The following is an 18,209-nucleotide window of genomic DNA, read 5'->3' as shown; positions in this document are numbered from 1 at the left end:
GCTCGGGGGGATATCGTATGCATCTGACCACGGGCTCCTTCCCTGCCTCTACAGCAATGACGCATGGTTTCTGGCCGCTGTGCAAAACAGCAATGACGCCAAACCTTTCCCCAAAGGCAAAAGATGGGCGAAGCGCAGCTCTGGCCTGCGAGGGATGGGTGGAAGGACTTTGTTTCCCAGCTACCCACAGATGGGGCATGGGCACTTCTGCGGGATATTTCAGATTTTCACAAGGCAGATGAATCACAAAACATGGCAAGTGGTTAAATGGGGACAGCACTGCTCAGTCTTGGGCTGCGGCATCTCTGGGACCCTGCTGGAGGAGCAGCAGGTGCCTGGGGGCTGCTGTTAGGCTCCAGTTAGCATTAGCTTGAAGTAGCGTTAGTTTAAGTAGCACTAGAAAAAAAAATACAGGATTGCTTGTATTAATTTATCTGGGGCCTCCATGCCTCCTGATGTTTATTTTGTGGTTTTTTTTTAATTAGGGCTAAATATTGATCCCACCAAAGATGCCTGCAAGTAATCCTGCTTTGGGGACAGCGTTTGGTGCTCAGTGCAGCAGCGTTTACAGCCTTGGCGGCCAGATTTCTGGCTCGTTTCCGTGGCTCTTGCTCCCCTTCAGTCTCTACCTTCTGACCCACCTTGTCATATGGTGGGAGGACTGGCAGAAGCTCCAGATCCTCAGTCATGGAGGGGAAAAAAATAGTATAAAAAGTCATGGAAGAGGAAGGTTTATAGAGGAAGCGAAGGCTAACGATGGGCTGGGGATTTCCGCCGCCACCCTGGCCCAGCGCCAGCAGGACAGGTGAGTTCTCTGGGGCAGAGCCGGCTCTGGTGGCCCTTGGTCATCCCTGTCCGGCAGCACGGGGCATGGGCTGCGCCTGTGGCAGCATTGTGTGGGAGATGCCCTGCCCATGGACCGCCACGCCGGGGGCAGCCCCCCTGCCCTGCCTCTGCCTGCTGCGGGGCTGCACCGTCCCACCGCGGCATCACCTGCAAGGCAGCAGAGCCGGTGCGTGGCATCCTGGTGCGGCAAGGCCAGGGGCTGGCGGCAGCCGAGGGAGGAAGGTGATGGAGGGGCTAACCCCCGGCATGGCGCCAGGTCGTGGCAGCCCGTGCCGTGCCGCACCAGCCGGGTGTGCTGAGTTCCCCGGACTTGTTTTCATGGTCTCACCCAGCTCTGACCTGCCTCAAATGTTGACACAATGTCACGTTTCCGACTGCAGTCTTTCATGTGCAGCCGGAGGCTAAATACGGCTGCTGGTTCCTGGAAAAAGACGTGCCTGGCACCCTTTCAGCAGAAACCCGATCCCCATGCAGGCTTGGCACAACAGCTGAATAACATGGCAATAACTCTTTCAGCAGCATTTCAACCCATAAATAGGGCTTCCCGAGCGACTCCTTGAAGTAAGGCAAGAGGATACAACGATTTTTAGAAAAAGCAAAAAAATAAAGCCAGAGTGCGTGAAAAGCAAGTGCGAGGAGGCAGCCCGGTTCCGAGCAGATCAAAGGATGTCGTGGAGATGCTGAGCGTGGTTTGGTTAGTACGAGCGCAGGATTGCCTCAAAAGGAAAGAAATGCTCTTGAATTTTTTAACATCTCGGTCCCATTTTATACCAGCCCTGTGGAAGCAGGATAAGAGCCTTCCTGAAAGCGAGGGCCCTTCCTAACCCCAGTGAGGACACACAGACACATAATTTTAGCTTTTCACCACCTGTTTGGAAAGCTCCTATAACCGAGTGCTATGGGACTGGATGGTTTTTACAGGCATGTACCCCGGGAGCTGCTTATTTGCATTATGCATGGACCAGGGCCTAAAATAATCTGCAGTGACGCACATTTTTTGCTGTGATTTTTTTTTTCCTTTTTTTTTTTCCCCCTTCTTTTCCAGGACTCCATTTTTCTGAATGTGCCATGACTTTTGAGGACCATGCATGGTTAACCAGCCCCAGGGCTCCCGAGTCCCTGAATCAGCACATCTGCCTGCGGACACCCGGCTGAGGGGGAGCGCTCCCCCCCAGCCATGACATGGCCACGACAGGGAGAAGTGCCCTTCTGCTCTGCCTTGGCTTTCATCTGCAAAGCGTGTAGCTGCAAGTGCCGCATGTTTACAAATGCAGGCATTGCAAGATCCCTTGAACTGTGTCCTAGTACAAAAGAGGCTTTGAAACAAGAAACACGTTGTCATGGCATGTTCCAGGCCAGCAGCACCAGCCTGAACCAGATAATTGCTGTTTCTGCTTTAGCTGCTTCATCGTGGAAAAAGCAGCAGGTCTTGAGCAAGTCTTTTTTTCCCTTTAGATGTTTGGTGTGATGCTTGGGATGGAAGGAGAGGGTCGGGAATGCCCAGGCAGGCAGGGGTGGAGGTGGGATGAGCCCAGTCCACAGGGCTGGAGGCGAAATTACTCTGCTGGGCTCAGGTCATGTAACCATAGCCCGCAGAGCCGGTGACACTGACCCTCGCTGTGTGACACGGGGTATTCATGTTTTGTAACCCTGACTCACGGCATGCTGCTGCCAGGGCCAGGAGGTGCAGCTCTCACAGTCCTCCCATGCTCCAGACCTTTCCCATCGCCCTTCTTCTGGTGCTTCATGGCACTCGAGAAATATCCAAATGCCTCTTGGTGCCAGCTGACCAGGCAAAAAATGCTAATTGGCTCCTACACTGAGTATGTTCATTATGGCCCCTGGGCTTAATGGCCAGGCAAGCAGAATCCCTGCACCACCAGAAACAGCAGGAGTGATGGAAGGGGTGCCTGTGCTCTCATGCCCACCCTCCCAAGGCACTGCACTCCCATGCTGGGGTATTAAGAACTGGAGGGTAATATTTCCACCTGGTATTTTGAAATAATTTATTTTTTATACATTTCTCTTTCTCCCAGGTGTGTTTTTGCCCCAGGTACATCACTCTGTGGGGTTAGTTACTGCCATTACACCCAGTGCCTTTGGAAACAGCAGAACAGTAAAGCTCTGGCTGGGAAGGGCTTTTCACTGCACGTGCCTTGTTAAAAACTGCAAAATTGGGGAAGGCCGGGTAACAGCACACAGCTGGGGGAAAACAGAGGAGTCTGGGGCTCGTTTGTAAGAACCAATGCCAAGGAACACCTGAAAATAAGGCAGATCTGCCCTCTCTTCTTGTGCATGCTGCTGCTCTCAGGAAAGTAGGACCTGGGGAGGGTCTGTGCTGGGTTGCTCCCATGCCTGACTCGTTACAGCACACAGAGCTGCATTGCTGCCCAGACTCAGGCTGCCAACAGTGCTGATGCAGGGCTGGCAGGTTAAGCAGGTGGGTGTCTGCCACAGGATGCTGGGCCCTGGTTGGGCTCAGTGCTGTTCCGTACCCATGTGCGGCTGCCCGCCTCTGCTGCTGGGACCCTGCTCTGCAGGGGTGAAGCACTGATGAGGAAGAGCTGGGTCAGCCATTGGCACCCCCGGGCTTGTCCCCAGGGGTCTATCTTATCTCCTCCCCAACCTCTGCTTTTTATTCTATTACCCAGGGTAGGATGCCACTTTATCATTTTCTGAACAACAGCTCAGGCCAAAAAACGGTGGCAGTGCTCTGTTGCCACCAGAGCTGTTGCACAAGAAGGCATAATTAATTTTCTCTCTGCAATACAGCTTTATCTTTCCTTCAGCCCGTGGTGCTGCTGGAAGTATTGCAATGTTGCCTTCCCCCGTGCAGGGCTCTCCCAGTAGCCTGGCCATGTGCCTCTTTTTCCAGTGCCAGCTAGAAAAAAGGCAAAGATGTATTCTGCTCTGAAAGTACGGATGAATATGCAAACAATTAGGTCTGAAATGTTACTTTCCCTTGTCATGGGGGTATGCACAGGGTTTGTATTTGCACTTTTGCCTGAGGATGTATACAACATGACTGTGGAGCTGAGCAGCTTATGGAAGGTTTAACTCTTAACTTCTATTCTTGATGCTGAATCATTAATAAGGTTATGCCCATGTTCAGGGCCTTTCCCGGCGCTCTCCTCCCACTGCAGTGGGGGTTTGGAAACTCGCCGGCAGAGTTTTACTTCAGCTATTGATTCGTGCGCACTGGGGGTGATATTTTTTCCTGAATGGAAGGAGTTGCTGATGATTATTGCATGGTATTAGCATGTGTCATTGTGAAATTGGTATGATTTGAGATGATAGGTGACCTATGGGCATAGGCAACCACTTTCTAATGTATTCTAGCTGCATTATGCTGCACGGGTAATGCTGGGGCTTGACAAGCTATTACTGTTGCCGGTACCATGCTGATTAAAAACCCCAGCTCACTCCCGCTCCCCATTGAAATCAGTGGGAGGTCTGTCACTGCCTTCAGTGAATGCTGGACTGTATCCAGATTTCACTTCATAGTATGCATTATTCCATAGGATTAAAGCGGTGCAGGGAGTAGGATTCCTCTTCCTCACTGATCTCTACCACTTAGATATTTGCCTGGGAGCTGGCTGGGACACAAAGCACCCGACCTGGTTTCAGTGTCTACCCAGGGAGGAGACGAGTCGTGTTTTCTCCATGGCGGCTCTAATAGCCATACGAGCAGCAGTCGCAGCACTGCCAAAACAAAACACTCCTGTAGGTCAGCCAAGGCTGAGGTGCTGCTCTGGGGGCGCAGGTTAAATGCGAGATGCAGAGCAGCCCCAGAGCATACTGGGCACCCCCCCTGGAGCAAGCATACCTGGGTGGTAGGAAGCCGAGGCAGTGGAGAGGCAGGGAGTCCTGTACGTTGCTGTACAGTCGAAGTGTTCGGCCTCGCCAGCGCACTGGAGCCCCAGTTTGCAAATGTAAAAGCTGGAGCACACCCTGGGAGCAGAGGAGGCGACCTTGGCTTAGTGTACACCGGACAGGAGTTTGTTGAGGAGGGTTTTTCTCTGGTTTTTTATTTCAAACGAGTGCTTGACCTCAAAGCTGTACTGGTTGCTCTGGGGCTGAATTCTCTCTGTAGTGTGGCACGGCTGCTCGGGGCACTGCCGTGGCTGCAGGCGCTGATCCTGCTGGGGCCTTGCCTGTCCCTGTCCCCACCGTGCACCCATGCCCAGTGATGGAGCCTTTGGGTGGAGGATGACTCAGGGCCCCGTGCAGGAAGGGCCACGGATGGAGGGGGTGGCAGTGACCTTCCCCCCCTGTGCTGCTGGGGAACTGAAGCAATCTGTTTATCATGGAAAAAAACGCTCTTTTCGGCAATTCAAATGGAAACTTCCCAAAATGACTATTGCAGAGCTTTCCCCTTGAATCACTGGGCCTCCAAAGAGCAGCTTTCTAAGATGATGCCCTCGGGAAAGCTGTCACCGGCTTTGGCTGTGCCATGGTGGCTCCCTCCCTGCAGCACAGCCAGGCTTGGTCTCTCCTCAGGCTTGTTTCTATCAGAGCATCTCTGCTCAGTTGGGCTGGATGAGCAAAAAGCAGGTCCAGGAGTGCAGGAACCCCTGAAGGCCACAGACTGGGGCTCAGCTCAGGGGCTGAGCCTGGCTTTTGGTCCACAGGCTACAGTAGGGGCTTTCTCCAGGAGGGACAGGTGAGTGACCACCAGCACTGAGGTGTCCCACGAGCCACACCACTTGGTTTTGGAGGATAAAAGGCCAGAGGATGCCGGTCAGCTCTGCCACCCCATGCTGGGTGCTGGAAGGCTCTAGAGATGATGGGCACCATGCTCGCCTCGACTCAGGGACCACCCTGGGATGGAGGCTCTGACAGCATCATCTGTTGCCATCTCACAATGGCTGTTTGCCTGTTTTCCCTGCCCCCTGGCTGCCCGTCACACTTTCTATGGTTTAAATGAGTGTCCAAAGGTCATGGAGAATTCAGCCTCTGCCCAGTGCCTCACGTAGCTAAATGAATAAGGAGTGAGTGTGCAATGCGTGACTCAATCTGCTCCCACGTGCAAATCCGTTGGGTGCTTTGTATCCCGTGCTGACATGGCTGCTGCAAAACCTGTGCTCGTGGAGAGCATGTTTTGTGCGTTGCCTGCTGTGCTGTGCCATGCCTACAGCCCGTGTGCCTTGCATGAGGCCCCTCGCCTGGCGCATGGCCCCTGAGGGATGCTCCCTGGCAGCCAGGGTGGCCGATCCCGGGCAGGGCAGCGGGCATGCTGCCTCTGCCACAAGGCGTTTCCGGGCCAGCGTAACCACAACTGTGTGTAAAGCTCTGAGTTGTCAGCCTTGCAGATCGGGAGAAGATATGAAGGAGCTGGGTGTTGCAAGGAGTGGGTGGCCACAGAACCGGGCAGGGGGTGGGGAGGAGGGCAGGTTATGGCACCCCAGTGATCCCTGCTGCCACCTTCGGAGCAAAGCTCCTGGGGATTTTTCTGCATTTATTCTTGGCGACCTGCGGTGCTTGTCCCCATAGTAACAGAGCAGCCCAGCACGCAAGGCTTGGTGATGTCCCTGGTCCCCAGGTGGGAATTCAGGACCTGTGAGGCCTGCATGGTACCCCAACATGTCGGTGGGGCACACAAGCCTGAGGACAGCTTCCCTGCACTTCAGAGCATAAGTGTTTGCTGTGTCTCTGCAGCCCTGGAAAAGCAAACAAGAGCTGCCAGCTGAGGGGGTGGCACAGCCAGGCAGGCATGGGGCTGGCCAGGACAGGCCTGGGGCAAGGGACAGCTGGTGGCAGATACTTGTCCCCGGTGCCCAAGGCTGCATGCCGGGATGTGCTGGTGCTAATGCCGTGCTGGCTGCCAACTGAGCACCTGTTCTGGCAAAGCCTGGTGTTGCCATGCGTGTGACGAGTGCGAGCCCTGGCTGCTGCATGCTGGTGAGCCATTAACCACAGAGGGGTTTTCCAGCTGCAGCCAGGCTCCGGCATGCACCTGGGCACTTGAGGTTGGGAGGCATTTGCAACATGAGCTTTTTGAAGCCAGGAGGGAGGCAAAGGTGTTTTTAAGGAGATCGGCAAGATTGAGATCTCCATGCAGATCCCAGAGCCACTTGGAAGATGAGTCAAAGGATTCCTGAAATGATTACAGCTGTGAGGTGCAGCAGCACTGTCACATCCACTGCCAGCAGCACTGTCAGGCTCCCTCGGCCAGCTGCTCATGTTTTCTGCTTAATAAGACATATTAGGCAATTTCCCATTAAAAATGTTTATGGGAATATAGAAATATTCACTTATATAGAACTTGCCGGGCCCATTGCACAGAGTGGTGGTGAGAGTGACTGGAATTGTTATAAATCTATCAAGAAAACTTGAGATGGAGCCCACTGCGTGGCAAGGAGGTGGATGTACTGGAGCCCCAGTGGGGACCAAGGTCCTTCAGGAACCAGGATGGGAGACCTTGCTCAGTGGGACAAAGCACCCCACCAAGCAGGACAGGGCCAGCATGGGACCTGCGCCACATCCCTTGGCGCCTAGCCGCAGGCAGTGTGGACAGGTTTTTCCCTTGTGTGATTTCCCAATGGCCGCAGGAAGAGCATGCACAGACTTGATCTGGATTAAATCAAAGGAATTTTTTTTTTTTCATTTGCTGTCTTATGTGCTGACCACCAAACCACATCCTTCGAGCCTGAGCCCAGTGCAGTGAAACAAAAACTAGGCCAGGGCTTTTTGCTTTTTTTTTAATTTTATTTAAATTTTTTTTCTTTTCTTTTTTTTTTCTTTTCACTTAATGCATCAGTTGGGTGCAAAGCTGGCACACGCCTCTTCTCCAGCTCCTCCATTCCCCACAGAGCCCAGCGCATCCCCATGGGATGGCCATCCCCCTGGGTAGCCTGGTATTTCCCCCACCCCGATTGCCCCAAGCGAGCCGCTTGCAGCTCCATGTGACGCCTGGGAACTATCCAGAGGACAGCACTGGAGGGGAGCAAATATAAAGGCATAATAAGTAATGACGTCCTGGCGGATTGTGTTGTCGGGACCTACTAAGACGCAACGCAGGGATTGTACTTAGCTCTCAGCTGACTGCATTAAGCAGCCGAGTGTTTTACAGCCTGGCTGTGTGATCAGAGCAAACTGGAGGGGACGCATCGGCAAAGAGACCCTGATTGCTGGCAGAGGCAGTGGCTGCAGTGTGATACTGGTGCCTGGGCAGCATCCCGAGAGCAGGGCTTGCATCAGTCGCTATCTGCCTGTATAGGGAAGTTCTCACGTTTACAGAACAGAGAGCAGCTTTATTGTTTTATTTTGCAAACCAAAACCAGCCAGGAGTTTCTGAAGTGTCTGCCATCCCCGCAGAGAGCTGTTTAGTCATGCCTGGTGTGTATGCATGTGAGACAGAGTGTAGGGGAGGGAGTCTCTAGGACTTTGCAAAGATTAAAGATTTATGCTGACCCTTGAATCTGATCCAAGGCTACTAATCTGCCCTGATCCTATCATATGCTCAGGGTGGATCTATTTCACTTTCCTTTATGGTACTCCTGACTCACTCCACTCCCACTCCAGGCCAGGCCAGTGGGAATGGGAAGCAGTAGCACATATTTGTTTGGGTTTGCATTTAAAGCTCTGGACCTGTAGTGGGTGCAGCTCATAAAGGAAACCAGTGTGGATAAGATATGGGTGAGCTGAATGCTTGGAAACCACTCCCAAACACAAGCTGAAGTGGTTTGAAATCAAGGTGGAGTGATGTACGGAAGGCACAATACTTGGCAGCTACGCCCAACGTGTGAGAAAGGCATTTAAATCCAAGGTGGTAAGGTAGGCAGGGGATCCAAAGTGCTTCTGAGGGAGACAGCTTGCTGCCTTGCAGGGTCTGTAATGCCAGGTGTAACGTCTCTAGCAGAGAATTGGGTATTGACCCCCTCCATCTGCCCACCCAGCTTCTCCGGCTCTGCACTTTGCACCCCTGTGAGAGCTCTGCAGGCTGCAGGAAAACGTGCTGGGGGTACTGCTCATGCCCTGGCACTGCTCCGCCTGGGAAATGGCTTGCTTGTGCTCCATCTCCCTGTACTGAAATGCTCCTGATGGCTGCTGGGGATTTAGTACAAAAAACAAAGTGTAGAGGAAAATGCAGACCTGATTTTGTTGAGGGCAGAATAAATCTCCTCTGCCCTTGAAAAAAAACCAAAACCAAAACAAACAAACAAAAAACCCCAAAACCAAACCCACCCAAAAAACACAGAAGTGTGGCAGAAAGAGAAATAGGAGCTTTCCACTGTCCCCTCCACCCCTGCCTGCTCTCTGCCTCACCCACACGTCAGGCTTGGTCTGGAGGAAGGCTGGGGATGCCAGAGCAGCCCGGTCTGTGTGCCAGCTGCACTGGGGATGGATAACACCCACACGGGCACCACTGGCAGTACCGGAGCCACAGGCAGACAAGCAAACAGTATCAGTCATACGGACCTGGCCCATGGCTGAACTGACCAGGAGATGAAGACTGAGGTGTATCCTATTTCAGGTCCCCTGGGACATCCTGTTCTCCTGATAACCGATGATATGTAAATATAGCAAATGCAAAGCGAGGCACTTTCCTGCCATGCCTTGCTCAGGCTGCATATAGAAAGGGGCTGAAACCTAGCAGCGCGATTGGAAACACCCATCTGCAACTGTGAAATAGGCATCATGCTTTATTTTTAGTTTAAAATGAAGTTCCTGTTTGTAAGGCCAGAAGGGTTACAGGAAAAAAATACGATGAAGCGGGATCATTTACTGCTATTTTTCTTTTCACGTGTCCTTCCTTCCTTCCTCCCTCCTGAGAAATAGGATGTAGCACATCGCTATTCCAGGCTGCAGCATTCGCTCACAGGAACGCTGGTTTCTGCTCCCTGCGAAGAGACCCATTATGCCTTGTGTAACAAAAGACACCAGTCTCCCAACCACGCCAATTACCCTTGATTTCTAGTTGCTACATGAAGGCGCTTATCTCATGTAAATGAAATGCCGTCTTCACGCTGACTTGCACTTCCTTTCTCTTTCATCAGTTTTGGGCTGCCCCTGCCAGGCAGGGGTGAAGGGCAGGTCAGGCAGCGGCACTGGGGATGCCCCCCCCATCCCATCAGCCAAACCCCCTCCTCCCCGGGCAGCCGATCACACCCAGCAGCGGTGGTGTAGACCAAAACAATGGAAAATATTGGAAAAAGTTTTCCCCCACAAAAAGGAAAAAATGGTCAGATCAGCCAAAAGTGCCTTTTTAACCAGCAAAGCCAAGCATTAATTAAGCCTGGTGTCTTCTCCTTGACCCAGCACCCAGGCTGTGCACTTCTCCTTCAGGCGGGGTCACCTGGCCGCTGTGGAAGGAGAGCCGCTGGGATGCGCTTTGGCAGGCACCCACGTTCCTCTCCTTCCCCTGCCCCAGAAGGGGAAGGTAATCGTGAGCTGACAGGAGGGAGACTGCGAGCTGCTGATGGGAATTCCCAGCTGAGGGGTTTCAAGAGCGGTGGAAGCTTTGGCATATGGATTAGGTTGCTTATATATACTGTAGTGTGAAGGAAACAGGCGGTTTCACTAATTCCCTTACACTTTAGTTTAATAAAGTAGGATTTGTCTGGTGGGAAAGTGTAATGGTGGGATTTTAAGCTGTGTGAGTCTCATGACTGGTGCTCGCCTAGCAGGGTGGCAAGAAGGGATGCATCGTTCGCATTCTGTCTCTCCTGTGTTCTTGTGGTTTTAAAGATGATTGCTGAGTGCCCACAGCTTTATTTGGGATTGTTTATTAAAAAAAAAATCCATATGCAGATGCTTGCACTCAATTATGTAGCCCAGTTCTTCAGAAACCAGAGCGTCCTATGTCTAGGGAGAGCCAAGACCACTTGGCTTGTAAAAGTCTTATGTCAAAACTCACATAAACTGAAAAAGGACAAAGAGGGGGATGGACAGTACACAGAGGGAGAAGGGACAAACTAATATCTGCTACAGTCTCTGTAGGGAAACGAGATCCTTCTGCTTCTGGTTGTAATGAGGAAGGCCCCACCACAAATTTTAAATCTGGATCTGCATCAAATCGTCAAAGTTCAGGGAGTCTAGAATGAGGGGTTCAGTCCTGTCCATCACACATCACAGCTATCTGCAAAATTCACCCTAACATTTTTTTTCCAGTCGTGAATTCTGCCAAAGATGCGTGGTTGGATGTGAGGTATTTTTCTTCTTTTTCGTCCCTTTTGCTAATTTAATTCCCAGATCTAAATCAAATTTTTCCATCTCAGACCATGAGCTGGAATGCATTGTTTGCAGTTAAGAAGCTGTTGAGGCTTTGTTATGTGCTGTGTCGTGTGTTGAGACTTCGGAGGTGTTTACCTGCCTGGGATAGCAATGACCGTGCCAAGGGGAGGCCTCAAGGCTAGGCACCGGGCTGATTGCCAAATGGACTCAAAGTTTTCTGATGTGCTAGTGAGCAAATTATTACATTGCCCCTGCCCTTCTTTTCCTCGTTATTAAAAGATGATAAACCCCAACCAATTATTTGGATATGCACAAATATGCCATTGATGAGGGCCCTGAGCAACTGGGCGGATTTTCTGAGGAGCTTTGAAGCAGCAAGGCACAGAAGCCACATGCTGGGCTCTCCCTTATTGTTATTCTCTTTTGTTTTCTTGGTTGTAGGATAAGAGCTAATCAGAGTGATGCTCTCCAGCAGGCTGTTGTGTATGGTAAAATCCTAAATTCCCTTTCCTGCTCACGCATACAAAGCAGAAAGATCTAGGATGGCTGCAGACTATTTCTATTTTCAGATGATTTAGTCAAGGAGAAAATATCTGGATGGCTGGAAGAAGGTGGATAGGAGATAACCTTGAGGCACAGCCTCTGACATGATGGCGATGCCCAGCTTCCTGAGACGACCGCGCTCCATGCAGTGCCCACAGGGAGCATAACTTCCAGAGGAGACAACAAAGGACAATAAAGACAACTGGAGCACACAGAATCCAATGCAAAAGAGACTGCAGAGTGGGCTGGGTGATACCTTCTGCTCTTCTGCTCCTGGTCAAGAAAGTGGTTTCAGCACTGACATTTGTGAAGTTCATCCTGTTCAGTTTAGGACCCTTACTAGGTGCTGAGGCAATGAATTGAGTATTTGGCTGGTGCAGATCAGTGCAGCAAGTGACTTGGTTCATGTGAGGATGCTTGTACCTGTAGATGTGTTGCTGCTTCCCCGCTAAAGGCAAAGGCATTGCCCAGGACATGCCCCTCGCCGCAAAGCATGTCGGACACTCCCTCACCGCAAAGCAAGAATGTGGGCAGCTTCTCCATGGTGATGCTGTACGACCACAGCAGAGCGTGATACCTGAGCAAAAGCTCACACCTCCTTGCACATCGCTCCATAGTACCTGTTCTGCAACCTGTGAGTGAAACCACAGCTCCCAGGGCCTGGGATGTGTGCCTGATTGGCTGCCTGCTGCTTTGGGGCACGCTAATTCTCCCGCCTCTACCTCAGCTTCCCTGACTGTATGACACTTTATGAAGGACTTTGATTTTCACTGATTAAAAAGCATTAAATGAGACCGCCTTATCCTTCTGGCTTGATGCACATTCTACAGCCACTGTGGCTGGGAATAAACATCCCTCTGTGTCCCTCATTTCAAAGTGACACCGAGTTCCTAGGATTATCTCTGCCCTTGTCCGTGACAACACTGGGGCGGAAAAATGAACGATGTTCACACTGTGGAGGCTGGGGCTGACACACGGATCTTGCGTTGCTGTTTCTGTCCATTCATCTCCCGTTAACAGCTTCCTGCAGATCAAATCCCTTGCTTTGGAGTTACGACGTGCAATAAAAAAGATTTGCTGGACCCCACGGTGCCCATGTGCCCAGGGAGCGCGGGGGTGCGGGTGGCAGCACTGCCAGGCCGGGGGACCATGCTGCGCAGGGAGCCAGGCCTGGCTGAGCGTGAGGATGCAGGTGAGGATGCAGGTGGGAGCGTGTTTGAAGGCTTTGGGCACGGAGGACAGTTTTGGTGAGGTTGCATCCCCCTCTGCTGGAAAATCCAAGCAAAGGCAGAAGAGGACCCGCTGGTCAGGGAGAGAACGGGTGAGAAAAAAAGGAAATAAATGCGCAAAGCGAGCCGCGGTGCGGGGTCTGCGGGGGTCTGCAGGGGGCAACGCGGGCAGCCAGCCGGGCCGGGGGCTCGGCCGCTGCTTGCCCACCATGAGAGGGCTCTTTCTGGGGACCGTCAGGCCCTCTGCAGAAACTGGGACCGTGTCTCATGTGTGCCAGGCTTACCCCGCTCCCCGTCACCAGAATGGGCAAGTGGGGCAGGGGCAGCGGCTGGTCTGCAGGAGGGGAGATAGATGGAGAGGAGCTGGGCACGAGGTGTCCCCGGAGGAGTGACCAGCCCAGGGGTCTGGTACACCGCGCTGGGTGACGCCATGGGTCAGGCAGGCCCTAGCTATGTGGCAGGCTCTGACAGCAGGCAGAAAATCGTGAGCATAATTAAGTGGAATTGCTTAGACAAAGTCAGTGTTTTGATACTGGATTCAAAGCTGCTTCGTAGCGATGCCAAGGTGCCGTGACTGGTGGGTACTGAGATGCAAAACACCTTGGTGGGACTTAAATACATAAGGAAAGCTGAACCATAGGCACCTAAATTTTTGCAGGAAATATGCTGCAGAGCTGTCTATGGTTTCTTGCCAAGCATCTGGTAAGGAGTTCTACTGCAAACTGCAGGCTGGAGAAAATGCCTTCCCCTGGCCTGTCCCGGCGGGTCACCTCTTGTCCTCCATGCTGGGAAGGCAGATGCTGGAGGCCATCAGGCACAGAGCAGCATGTCAGTGGTGAAAACAGCTGGTGCTCTGGGGAAACAGGCGGCAGCAAGAGACACACCAAGCAGTGGCAGGGAGCGAGGAGCAGGTTCCATTTGTAGGCATGGCTGTATGGAGGCACTTTGGCATACGGGTAGCTCTCCTGGGGCTGGCATCCTCTCCCACGGGGCTGCGAGGCCAGGCAGCTCCCCCGCCCCAAGCACTGCTGCCAGAGCTCGTTTTTCCTCCCTGTCAGCCCAGGCAGGCTGGGACACAGGGCTTGCGGTAGCCCCGAGCAGGGTATGTGAATGGCAGCAGCAGGGGCTCACCACCGCGGCTGTGCACGCACAGTGCCTGTGTGGGCAGCTCATGGCACAGCCTAACCAAGGACCTCTAAGCAGTTGTGGTATGTGCTTCCCCTTGGTGCTGGCTTCCTCTAAATTTGGTAGTACACATATCTGCACAGAGCTGGAGGCTCAGGGCTCTATGCCCTTCTTTCAGAGGCTCACTTGGAGGCTGTTTGTGCTTAGACTTGACGCTGGAAGAATGGTTTTGTTTCTTTTTGGATTTAGAATCGAAATTACAGAAAGGGTGAAACGCGGTGACTGGGCTGGCGAAGGCCCTGAGTGTGCAATAAATCTGCAAGCATGGGCCTGGCTTTTGCGCAGGCTTCTGTACAAGTGCCAAGGTCTCTGCTAATAAATCTGACTGGAGGACCAGGAGGAACCGTTTTTTTTAACTTACTGCTAACAGCAGGCTCTTTTTTAACCATCATTTTTTCCCTGCTCCCTTCTGCTGATTCATGCTCCTGCTGTTTCACCACGGGGAGATGCCAGCATTCCTGAAGGTCATCACTTGCATGCAGCAGCTCACGCTGCAAAGTGTTTGCCAGCATCTACGAAATCAAAATGCTAAACCGACTGCGATCATTTATATTTTCACTGTCAATGATGGAAAATCTTACACCTTGCCAGCCTCATAGCTGCCACGTTTCCAGTCGGCTAGACTACTAGAAAGTAAAGGAGATTCATGAAAGGTAATGCCACCCAACAAACCTGACACCAGGTCATCTCAGTGGCACAACAGCCTGCAGATTTTCACCTGGGCTCACTTATAAGCAGCACTGTTTGAGGATGCAAGCATGCACCCCTCTGACATACCAGTCCGTCTCTCAGACAAACACACATGACGCTGGGAAACAAGATACTTCTGCTCACATCAGGTTTCACCCAGGAGTCACGCAGCTGCTGGCAGCCCCAGGGGTTCCTGGGGCAGCAGGGCTGTGCTTCCCTCCCTGGCACCTCCCTCCCCTTCTGTGCCTCTCCTCTCCTCCCTGGTGTGCTTTATGCCATCCTGGGCTGCAGAAAAGACAGGACCGAAAGGCATGCTAGCAGCAAGCAAACATCTCTAAGAAAATAAGGGTTGTATTTTAGTTTTCAAGGCATGTCTCCCTCTTAATGGCAAAGGAGTATTTTCTGGTTTAGCTCAAGCAGTAATAGCACAAAGACATGTTTCTTTTTCAGGAAAACTGTGGGGAAGACACAGTGAAATCCTTCCTTCACTTCTTCGGGTTTTTTAGTGAGTATTTATCCTGTGGCAGTACCCAAAAGTCTTGCAAAAGAGCAAGTCCTGAGTAAAACTACGGGAAGACGCAGTGTTATCTGCTGTGTGGTAGATTTAGGAACCATCTGCCACTTTAGTGTTCATCCCTTCAGAGGTGACCGCTAATCCTTTTGTTTAAGCATTTGTAGCATAAGGATGATGCATACCTCATATATGCTATCATCTGCCTCTGATTCTTTTGCTAATATTTTAAGGAGGACTTGAGAATGCAGGGCTGGAAAGAAACCCCACCTGCCAGTACTGCGGAGCAAGGCCCCCAGCCAGGGCCGGTTTGTATGTGCAGGTCCTCCTTCGCTTCCCCAGCTCTGAGAGCTTCTTCCACCGCTCGACAAGGGAGGATGCCTGACCTGGAAGGCACTCACAGTTTCTACGACATTTTACAAACAGCTGGCTCAGTCCTTCTTGAAAGAAAATCAGTGTCAAAGCAACCTGACGGCACAAACAGGGCCATGTGTATTTGCCTCCTTAGCGTACAAAATGTGGACAAGCAGAAATGCAAAATCTCAGAGCAATATTGGTACTATTATTTTGCCACGGTTCTTTGCTCAGCAGCAGGGGGAAGTGCCACACAGCAGGCTTCTGTAACTCATCAAATCAATTAGTTTCTTTGTCTGCATCAGCTAGTGGGAGTACTCTTTAGCCAAAGACAAATTAAAGAAACGTCCAGTAAGATATTCTATTTTGAGAGGAGCTGTCCTATTTTCTCATACTAATGACAGACTCAGAAATCCGTGCACAATTTAGCTCGTTATTAGAACTAATTGGTGCCAGGCATTCCATCCTCTTTGATACGGCTAACCATGGGTATGAAATTTTCTGAGTTAATGAACCATAAAATGGATTAAGAAGTTTCAAAGTGCAGTTCATATCACAGCTTAATTGGAAGGAGTATATTAGTTGGCTTTTTATGGATACAAAGGAAAGCCACGTTTTGGGGTGGAAAAGCACATGCACAGCTGCCTTCATGCCACCCGGGAGCTGGGAAGTTTCTCATTTCAGTGCCGCAGATCAGTGGCATTTGATGGCAGGCACCTTCCACAAATGCTCCACAGCACGCTGCGCAGCCCATGCAGCCGAGAAGCACAGAAATGGGCTTTTTTCTCTGCATGCAGTGCTTACCATTCCTCCTGCGTAACACCCTGCAGAGAGAAACCAATTAGTACAGCTTTCCCAAGGTCAGGAGAGTTGCCAAGCTGATGAAGGGCCAGTCAGGGTGGTGTGGATCCTCCTGATGTGGCCTGCATAGCTGATGTCAGACTATTGTGCCCTAGGACACAGTCCCAGTGGTTTTATGCCAATTTGATTGCAGTTGCTTTTGTACACCTGTTTTACATTGTTCTGAACAGGAGTAGATTTGGGCCCCCCGCCCCCCCTTTTCTCACCCATTGGCTCAGAAAAATAATGCAGTATGATTTAGAAAATTTCCTTCTGACAGCGATGGAGAACCCTTTGTAGGTGTCCCAGACATGGCAGGTAGCCTCGGGAGGGCAGTGCACACAGCGTTTGGCTGCCCAAAATTCATCAGCTGTACACACCGCTGCTCTCTCTTTATCCAGGAGTAGAAAGGCTGTCTGCCAGCTGCAAATATTATGTCACGGCCTGCCCATGTTTAAAAGCAGTTCCTGTATGTGATTTTGGTTAGCCAGGGACGAGGCTAGCTAAGCTGCAGCATTCCATGGAAAAAAAAAAGGAAAAGGCTTGTTCACTTCTGATGGCACTGTGTTATACCTGCTGCTGTATTTCTGCTCTTTGCAAGTATGAGCAATGCCGAGCAATGCCAAACAATGCCCAAAATTCCCAGGTACTGATTGTACTGCTTCCTTGTCTGCTCTTCTGCACCGCCTGAGCTGCTTGCCCACTCTCACTTCAGTACTCAGCCTCCATAAAACTACTTTACCTCTTAGTCTCCCCTCAGAGCTGGGATGTCCATAAGCAGGTAGTTCAGCCTGGGGTGAGGGGGAGAACCAGGAACCAAGCCCAGCCTGTGCTGGTCCTTCCCTTCCCAGTGCGGAGCTGGAGTGGGGAGGACCAGCCTCTGGCCTGTGCTGGGTGAGCCCTTGGGGCTGCAGAGGCTGCTGCATGGCTGGGGTGGGTGAGTGTCCGGAGGCAGGTTTCCAGCTTTGCCAGGGCTGTTTTGCACTTCAGCTCTTGCTAGGGAGGAAAGTGGTCCTCAGCCTGATCCTGGTGCCCTGAAAAATGCTGCAGAATTAATGAAGCACAGCAAGCTAATAAAGCGTGGCAGAGAGCCTTGACTCTGTTTCCACTCTTCATGCAGTGGCTTAGGTCCTTGGTATTTGTAAAATTTTTTGAGGACCATTGCAGCCAAGTGCAAAACAGTAGCTGTTTTCCAGCCTATTGACAACAAATAAATCCTGTTTGCCATCTCTTAATTTGAATTATGAACATTTTTCTGCAACATCATAAGAAATCCTGAAGAAAAAGGTTGTAGTTCAGGTGAATGGGAAACGTTCTTATTCCTTGGGCATCTTGTAGATGCCTCATTATTTTTTTTTCAGCTACATCTTAATTTGCTCAGTTCATGTCCCCTGCCTTGGCCTCATGCTGCAAAAGTCACCACTTAACTACCTTGAGAGCTGGAGCTACACAATTTGTGAATGATACAAACACTGGGATCCTCAGTGGTGTCTCTCTGGAGGACAGATGTTTAGAAAAGGACTGGAATTTATTATGCAAATGAAAATGCCTACAGCTTGTAAATCTGTATCACCCCCATCACCTTCCCTTTTAAAAAACATGCAGACGTGTGCATTGGTTTGCTTTCTTATTCTCCTGTCCTTTGAAGTTGGGGGATTTCTAATCTCCGCATGCTATTTGCTTTACTTTATAGAACCAGGCTTAACTTGGCCAGGACTGAAAATAACCTGTTTACAGCTACCTGACTGGCACAGCAGCAAGGCCCACAGTGAATCACCTGAAAAAGTGCATGGATTTTTGGCAAAAGCTTCTAGAGAATGGCCAGTTACATGAGA

The sequence above is a fragment of the Falco biarmicus genome, chromosome 4 (assembly GCF_023638135.1).
Source record: "Falco biarmicus isolate bFalBia1 chromosome 4, bFalBia1.pri, whole genome shotgun sequence".
Taxonomy (NCBI): Eukaryota; Metazoa; Chordata; class Aves; order Falconiformes; family Falconidae; genus Falco; species Falco biarmicus.
This window is presented reverse-complemented; position numbering follows the sequence as displayed.